The sequence below is a fragment of the Acyrthosiphon pisum genome, chromosome A1 (assembly GCF_005508785.2).
Source record: "Acyrthosiphon pisum isolate AL4f chromosome A1, pea_aphid_22Mar2018_4r6ur, whole genome shotgun sequence".
NCBI classification, from domain to species: domain Eukaryota; kingdom Metazoa; phylum Arthropoda; class Insecta; order Hemiptera; family Aphididae; genus Acyrthosiphon; species Acyrthosiphon pisum.
In genome coordinates, this window is record NC_042494.1 from 50,817,773 (window position 1) to 50,827,006 (window position 9,234).

Here is a 9,234-nt window from a genome sequence, read left to right on the forward strand (position 1 = left end):
ATATAATATAATGTCGCACGTGTAATTGTATGCTCATGGTAGGTGTCCTAAAACCTCGTGAGGTTGTCGATTTTTGATTTGGGGTCACCAATTTAGCATGCGTCGTCGGTAGTCGGAAAAGCATCAAACCCGTTGTATAATCGTCGGTTTTGAAAGATGTCACCAATAATTAAGCAGGTGTAGAAGTTCCAGTGCATAGGTGAGATATAACTTGCAACAACCCCTACTGCACAAATACGCTAAACTGACTCTTGCGGATGAAGATGCAAGTCAGACGGAAACGCTTAGGCGGTCGAGAGCGGTGAGGAAAGAGAATGGTCGTTCGTCGGCGTCGCATCTGTCGTGGGACGAGTTGCTGGGGACGCAAGATCATCGTTGTAAGGCACATGAATACAATTGTCACAGAAATCGTTTAAAGAATAACTCACAAAACGAAGACAATACAAAATAATTCGCCAGAATAGGAACTCCCAACCGATGTACATGGTGATATGAAGACGCAGTACGTACCACTACAAAATTATCGTTTCCATACATTATCAGCAGTGATTCTTCACGTTTCACGTTCGATTTCACGCTGCTCACCAGTTGTAAGTACATAATATAAAAGAATATTACAATAACGTACTTACATTGAAAATATTAATATAATTATAAAATGCAATAATAGATATTATACGATCCAAAAATTGTTTGTATAAAAGTTGATATCAATGATCTTTTATTAGAATTGAAATACATTACAATTTAAAAATAATATTATATAAAATATTAGAGTAATACCTTGGTTTTATTTACCGGCCACAATGTCTTTGCAATGCAAACAATTTTATTTATTTTTCTACAATTACAGCACTCAATTTTACATAACAACAAAAATAGTATATTAATTACTATCTAATAACTTAAAAAAAAAACATTTGGCAGACTCGAATTGCCTGATTGGGTTAAATCCAGTTTTTTTACAATTTAATTTAACATACCAAGACTTGGATCCCGAAATAATCAATTTTCCGAAATCATCACTCGAATCACCAATTATTTACCAATTATAAGGTTAGTTACAATAATCAAATTAATTCATTTGGATTTTGGACACTAGATTACTAGTCTTTAAGTCTTGATAACTGATGTAAAAGCGAAGTCCTAGGACCAGTCCATGCAATAATTTCTTTGTTAATTTTATGTATAATTCCCTTTATAAACTGTTATGTTTTTGTAATTTATATGTACTCTATTTCTCTTATATTTTACTTGTACATTGATGTTATACCTAGATTACTTTATAATTTAGATCTTTGTAAAATAGCCGTCACGCGTTGGAGCTATAAAATAAAATAATAATATGTTTATTTGAAGAGTTTTTACAGATTTCTTTAATAATTTTTAATGTAGGTACTAAAATAATAAAATCAAATGTGTCAACGTACAATCTTCTAAAATATATATTATTTAACAATAGTTAAAAATCTAGCTTATTGGCTTGTAAATAATTATTTACTACCTATTCAAATAATATTGGGAATTATAGTTTTTAATAATGTTCAGTATTGATTTTAAAGCCGATAAAAAGTTAATTAATTATTAAGTCTTTCTCTTTGAAATCACCGATATGTTTTGTAAAACGAATTGATTACGAATGGTTAAATGAGTTTATAAAAGTTTTCTATAGAGAATAATAATTATTAAACTGATGGATCGATCTATTGTGAATAAAGCTTAACGAACAATGAGTCGTTGTTTTCTCAAAGGCAATTCCTTTTGGTATTGTTAAATATAATAATATTTCACCGTTTATACGAATTAATTGAATTGAAAAAATGAAATAAAAATATATTCAACTGTTAATATTTATAAAAAATGGTTCATTAACGGAAACTTATTGATTTAAAAAATAAAATGCAAAAACGTTTCAATAGACAAACCAAACGGCGGTGATGTTTTTGTGTAATATATTATTAAAATGTTTGCAAAGTGTTTGCTTACTCTACAGACTGGCCAAATAAATATCGTTGTTTTACGGATTTTTCTATGAAAAGTCGAAAACTATTATTTTATTGTCTGCACAAGGAAATAAGTTTCATGGACTTGGGGAATAATGCCGTTTTTCTCGGTATTAAACTTTCAGATTGCCACTTGCTATTGTACATAAACACATAATACTCTCATGCGATAGGTTGTTCAGAACTTTGGCCTCGGAAGTGTGGGTAGGTGATGGGCACTTCATTATTAGTATATAGTGATGCGAGTGCTAATCAACGGATAATGAATATACTCTGTCGAACGAGAGAAAATATTTTAACCCGATCTAAATTGGTTTTTCTGTTTAACCCCACACGACACTCGAACTATCGACTTATCGAAATCTGATAATACGGACATGATAGGACTAGCAAAAAATGACCAGTAGCGCTCCAAGCGGCAGTATTACAATGAACCGATTATATACCCCGTTCCAAAAGATAAGACATCAGATTTACGTAGCAAAACAGGTTTTTCCCTTGGTCACCTGGTGTCTTCTCTTTTGGAACAGGGTACATAATTATATTTAAGTATAAAATTAGTTTTAAATGTTAACACATAATATTGTCAAGTGTTGACATAAAGTGCTAGTGGTTATTTTTTTACAGCTGTTTTATATAGTCAATTTTAAGGCTGTGTGAGGCAAGTGAAAGGCTTTATAGGGCGACGTGTAACCCGTATATTATTGTTATTTTAAATCGTGCCATGGACTAAGATAGAATGGACTGGAAACAAACAGACGGTTAGGTGACAGGGTGCAGGGTGGCTTAAGGTTAGGAGTAGGCTTGCTCGGGGGTGATTGCAGGAATGTAGGGTGGGAAATGGATGCAAGTGCGAATCTAGGGCTACCTATAGATACCTAAATTAATTTCCCTTCACACAATCCTAGTCCTAACTTTAAGCACCCCGGTGATTAAGCTTTCATTTTCAGTCTATTATATTATATCTTAGTCCGTGCCATCGCCTATGGCCCAACAGCCTGAATGATGTAAAGTACCTCTGTGGCTCTGTGCATTTTGCCTAAGACCACTGACCAACACCAAGCAAACAATCAGTTAATTGACACATTTTACATTGATTATAAGTGTTCCTAATAAGCGGCTTCTATTGTATTTTAACACCACACAGGCACTACGTGATAGGCCGTTTTTTGTCAATATCACGAGAAGAAGTTTTTTTTACACCATTGTCAATAAAATATATAGTATATACTTTGGCCTCCGTCAATCAGTATCACGGTGGGCTAGACCATGAAGACGGGCATGAAGATGATTAAGGGTGAAGCCCAAGCCTACAACCTCTCAGCATATTTTGTAACGTATGTCCCTTCGCATAGTTCCTCTAACACTACATATTTCCAGTATTGGGTTAATTACTTTTGAAAAGTAATAAAATCACGTTACATTCAATATTTTAAATTTTTACTGAAATTACATTCGTGTTACTCGATATTATTTTTATCACATTACGTTACTTTTGTCTTTTACATTCAAGAAGTAGGGCGATACAAATAAAGTTACTTTTAAAAAAAATCTATAAAGACTAATAAGTAGTAGGTATAAGTAATTTTATATATAATCTGTTTTTTCTGGTTTGTGAATCTTTTCAATTAAATATTCTATTCAGTTAGTGTCTTTTTACAAAGTTTGTTCTTGGTCTTTCTGCTATTATATTTTGGTGAGCACAAATTAACTTCAAATACTGTTATCAAATAAACTTTAAGCAGCTGTTCTCGCCACAATTATGGTGACTTAAACGACTGGTTTGAAAGTTAAATATTTTCATCGGTCTGTCAACAAGCTACATTGCTGTTTTATAAACTACGTTCACATTAGCCCTAGGCTTCCTTTTGTACTGCTTATTTTTTTCTCTTTATTATAATTTCTACCATTACTATAAATCATTCTGCTAAACAAAAGAGTAGCGCACCAAATAATTCCAACATCTTGACTAAATGCCCTCTCACCCAGAGTAACAACAAAACAACTTATTCTTCTCCGAACATTCAACAGGCTACCATACCATAAAATAGTGATCTTATGAAAGCTCTTATCAATTTTCGTGATGAACCCTTATCGTACCCTTATCGTAACCATTATCGTACATCTTACCAGTGCCTTTTGCCTACCTTTACATCTAAGTTCAATGAGTTTATAATGACTTCAAACAGTGATCTGAACTAGTCAGATGCGTTTATCATTACTTATGGTGTACCACAAGGAGATCCTCTTTCGCCTTTGCTTTTTTTTCTTTTTATGAATAGTGCAAGGTCTGTGCTCCAACACAGCCACCTACTGTATTTTGCAGATGACACAAAATTATTCATGAAAATTAACTTCTTAGGAGACTCTATACTTCAGCGATCTTGATAAATTTGTCAGGTGAAGTGAAACTCTTGGCTTGGCACTGAATATTGGTAAATTTCGTTCAATGTCCTTCACCAAAGGTTGGTCTCTAATAGCTATTACCTACGTAATTATTGAAATTGGACTCACTATATTTTACTTATTGAACACTATTTTTACCCTATTTACTTGGGTGCAAGCCCGTTTTGAATTAAATACAATTTAAATAAATATAATATAATATCCTTATATTATGTACCAGTGTATGCCATAGCGTATTATTTTATTTTAGTCTATTAAATAATATTTAAATTAAATATTGTTTACAAATAAATTTGTTTTAATAGGTATAGTTATTAGTTAGTAAGTTTAGGATGTATTAAAAGCGAACACTAGTAGTTATTAAAGTTTGTTAATTAGGTACCAAATTTTTTTACATTATATTGTAGCTGATTAATTCGCAGTTTATTAAACACAAAGAACCATGCCTTTTTTCTTAAATTGTTTCCTTGCTAGCAATCGAATATTTTTTAAAATATTATAATATTACTACACCAGCTCCAGCCATAAATTCTGCAAACATTTTTTTCCCCGTTAATGGTTATTAAAAAAAAAAAAAAACTTAGGAGGATTTTTTCTGCTGTATAGTAGGTGTTGAGTGTAAGTCGTCATTGAGTAGATAACTGTAGTTATGAATGAGTTAAATTTTAATTCAATAATGAATATATCATTATATACAAAATACGATTTTGAGTGGAGACGATTTGTCAGTCTATATTTCTATAATAGATATTATCTATATTATATTTTAAATTGTTACAATATAATGTGTGTTTTATTTATTTCTGTGTAATGTGTATACGTTTTATTGAAGAAAAAATGATTATATCTTTAATTTCAAATGTGGTGTCTGGTAGAAAATTGTATCTAGTTGGTACTTTTGGTAGGGTCAAAAGTAAAATATCCAATACTACTTATACATATTTGAAATATTGTGTGTATTTTTTTGATTTTTGTATTGTGAATTTTTTTTTGTGACTAAAAACTTTGTGTTACAAGATTTACGGTAAGATGTTTGTTCATAAAAAAACAAATATTAAAAATACATGGTCACAGTTGTTTTATTAAGCATTCAAAGTACACATTAAAAAAAAAAAAATGATGAAAATTTGGTAATTGTTTTATAATCGAAAATTAAATACATTTAGACTTGAAAATTTAACATAAGGTTCTTTGATAATTAATATGGGCAATATAATCACACTCTAAATAGATTGTCAATAATATACATATAAAAATTTCTACAATACCATTTATAACAGAATAATCAATAACCATACTGTATTTTTTTATTAATTTTAGTTTATTGTCAATATTAATTTAGAGTTTTATAATTTATTAAATTCTATAAACCGTATGTTGTAGTTGGAAAATTGTAGAACTACCTTTAACCCTTATAACACGATTTAAATATTAAATATCTACTGAAGTACTTACATGTTGGTTTTATATATTATACAATTAAATAACGCTTAAGTCAAATGTACTCAAATATCAAAACAAAATATTCTATGCTCTTAAGTCTTGGCAGCCCAAAACAATTTGTAATATTAACAAACTACTGTGATATTTGACACAGTCAGGATTAGGGTTACACTCATATAATTTGTTTCAAAAGTTTAATAACTCATTACCCTAAAGTCAAAAGTGCATAGAATCATTTATAATATTATAATAAGATTAAAAAATATACTTCATAGTTCCTAAATGTATTTAACTGTATAACACATTTTTTATTTTAGTTATTTTATTGACGGACGCCAAATGGCAATTTACATGATATATATATTTATGAGAAAGTAGGTACATCAATGAAGGTGAAAAATAATAACAGTACAATATTGAATTAAACAATTTTAACAGTTTTAAAACTAGAATGATCACAAGCAAAAAGCAACAGTAAAATATAGATGTATATAAATAAATAATAGAAAACCAAACATATACAGAATATTATATAAACAAAACAAATGGGTTTAGTATAATATAAATTATAATAGGTACATAAGTTAATAGATTCTATAAGCCAACTATTATCATTAATGTTGCATTCTTATTTATGTTTACTGTCATTAAAAAATATTTTCAATTTACAAACCGATTTGAATCCAGGAATAAATTACATAATTCTCTCCAACAATTATAAATAATATGATGTCTGTTTATTAAAAGATACCATGATTTTAGGAAATCAAATCAAATGTTATATACTTACATACATTTTTCGTATTTGTATATTTATAAATTCTGAGAGAAGCAAATAATGATTGACTTTGCGAATATTTTCGGAAAAAACTACCGTAGAATACGTACATGCAATTTTTATTGAGTATTTATATTAGAATTTTCTATACACCAACCATTAAACCATTTAATCAAATCACTAATATTTTCAAAATATTTTGACTCGACATGTTGAACTATAATATGTATATATTATTCATATAGACATATATAAAATGTTCTAGTATTATTATTTTTTTTAAATTATGGCAATAAAAAATATTAGTTCTGTCAAAATTCTTGAAAATGTAATACAAAGTTCTTCGCTTGTGTAAGTGGAAATTAAAAAAAGTTGAGCGTAAATATTGTCGTGATTTTATAAATTAACCAGTTACAGTTTGGCTCTCAATTGCTACCTTACTGTTTAGACTTTCAATCTTAAAAAACCATAAATTAACCGGTTCCAGATCAGATTGAACGAATACAATAAACGCAAGATACCTCCATCGTTTACCTTAAATCTTCAACAACTATAATATTAAGATTAGATTAGTACTGTAAAATTGTGTGACTACTGAAACAAAACATAATTTTATTGGTTGGAACCTATAAATTATTATTCATGGTGACTTACATAATTTACATAATATTATGTAATTATATTTTATAATATAAAATTTAATTTTTTTAAGAATTTTGATGAATTTTGTATTGCTTAATTTTATTCCGCGGACCTATTCAGACGGTTCTATGATAAAACGGTATTAATTCAAAAGTCTATAACAATAATATATGATACAAAATATATTCATAGGTTAAAGACGGAGTTATAGGTATGCATAGAATCTTATAAATATTTATATGTATTTTAAATTTTAATAATTTAATAGATGTAATGTTTTCGACGAAAATTATTTCATCCTACGGAATTGATAATAGTAAAATAAATTTATAAGCAATAAGCTAACAGCAATATAAATATATCATGAAATATACTTATTAATATAGGCTGACAATTTAGGCTTTTACTTGTCTTTTAACTTATAATATATGCTATATTTTTTCGACGAAATTCAGAATTTTCACGATCGCTTAAATAATATGGGAATTAAAAGTCGATTCAAGTGACATCACAATAATTTACCTTCGATTAACTTTCTAAAAATATATATATATATTATGTACAATGTACAAGTAAATAAAACTCGTGGATAAAAATAAAAAACTGTGAAAATTTGTATTTATTTAGATGAAATGTAATATTGTATAGGTAATAGGTATATATAGGTATACTTAATATAATCATACAACTAGTTATTATTATTTATTTATAATATAGTATATATTATAAAAAATCAAAATTGTTTTCAATAATAAAATGCTTTATTTACAGCGAGGAACGCTGCAGGTACAACTCACATTTGAATATAATGGACTCAGCAAATATCTAAACTGAATATCCCATGCCAGTCGTACAATTTATTCCCGGAAGTGGTGAACATAAACTGTCCTTATGAACCGGAAGTACGAGTGAATTTAAAACGGTAAAAGGGAAGCAGCTTTTAAAAATAAACATTATCAGATTATCGAATACCTATTTGATAAAGGTACTCGTACTATTAAATTATCAACTTCCTGAAAACGCCATAAAATAACGAGTTTCAGTTAAATAATTGTACGTGCAAAGTTTGTATTAAATTGGTTTACGATAGGTAGGTATTACTTTAAATGTACTAGGTCTAGAGAAATACGAATTTTAATTCATATTTACTAATATTTTAAAATTGTGCCTGGATTATATTATTAGTAACGTAGGTACTAAATGAACTGATACAATTAATTTAATTTGAACTTTAGAAAAGTTTAATTATTTAAATTGAATTTAAACCATATTTTAATAGATTATAATCTGAATTCTACGTCATATAATTTTATTATATTAATATTAATTTCCATGGATTATTTCCTTTTATCACATATTTGAATTTTAGATAACTTTATAAACGTAAATTATTTAGTATGAATTTACAAACATAACTTCGATATTTAATATTTTCAATATTTTATGTAGATTTTGTACTTTTATGACTACAGAAATACAAGCAAATGTTAGTGTGTAGATTGCAGATAATATATCAGCAAATTGAGTATACAAATGTGCCTATTAGACATTAGTTATGTCTATCAAAAATGAAAAATATGACACATGGATAACGAGTAGTTCTATATTATTTTGTATACGTTTAATAATATGTGAGTTTAATAACCATGGCCATTATTATAAAATGTAACTGTTAGCACTATGAAACTAAAATGTTTTGTGGACGTTTTTATGTTGTTTACTCCATAATAATGTAATATATAAATTGTATTATGATATAAGTGAAACTTAATGTAAAACAGCGACGATAAGGGTATAGTAGGGTTTTTTTTGTTCATTAAATCTGTTATAGTTTTGAAAATTCAAAATGAATTCCTTTGAGCTATGATCAGGGCCGTATTTAAGGAGGGAGCTACAGGGTACTGTTGCCCCGGGGCGGCCAATTTTTGACACATTTAGGGGCGGCCAGGCGCCGGTGTATAT

At 28.6% G+C, this 9,234-nt stretch overlaps 1 long non-coding RNA gene across 1 annotated transcript in view; it reads left to right on the forward strand.

Annotated features, from left to right (window-relative positions):
• Positions 1 to 910: 910 nt before the first annotated feature.
• The window catches only part of LOC103310415, a 13,343-nt gene continuing 5,019 nt past the window's right edge, over positions 911 to 9,234 (forward strand). Inside the window, exons 1-2 of the long non-coding RNA XR_003838889.1 lie at positions 911 to 1,056; positions 8,044 to 8,194. This is a non-coding gene — a long non-coding RNA (uncharacterized LOC103310415). The remainder of the gene's footprint in view (positions 1,057 to 8,043; positions 8,195 to 9,234) is intronic.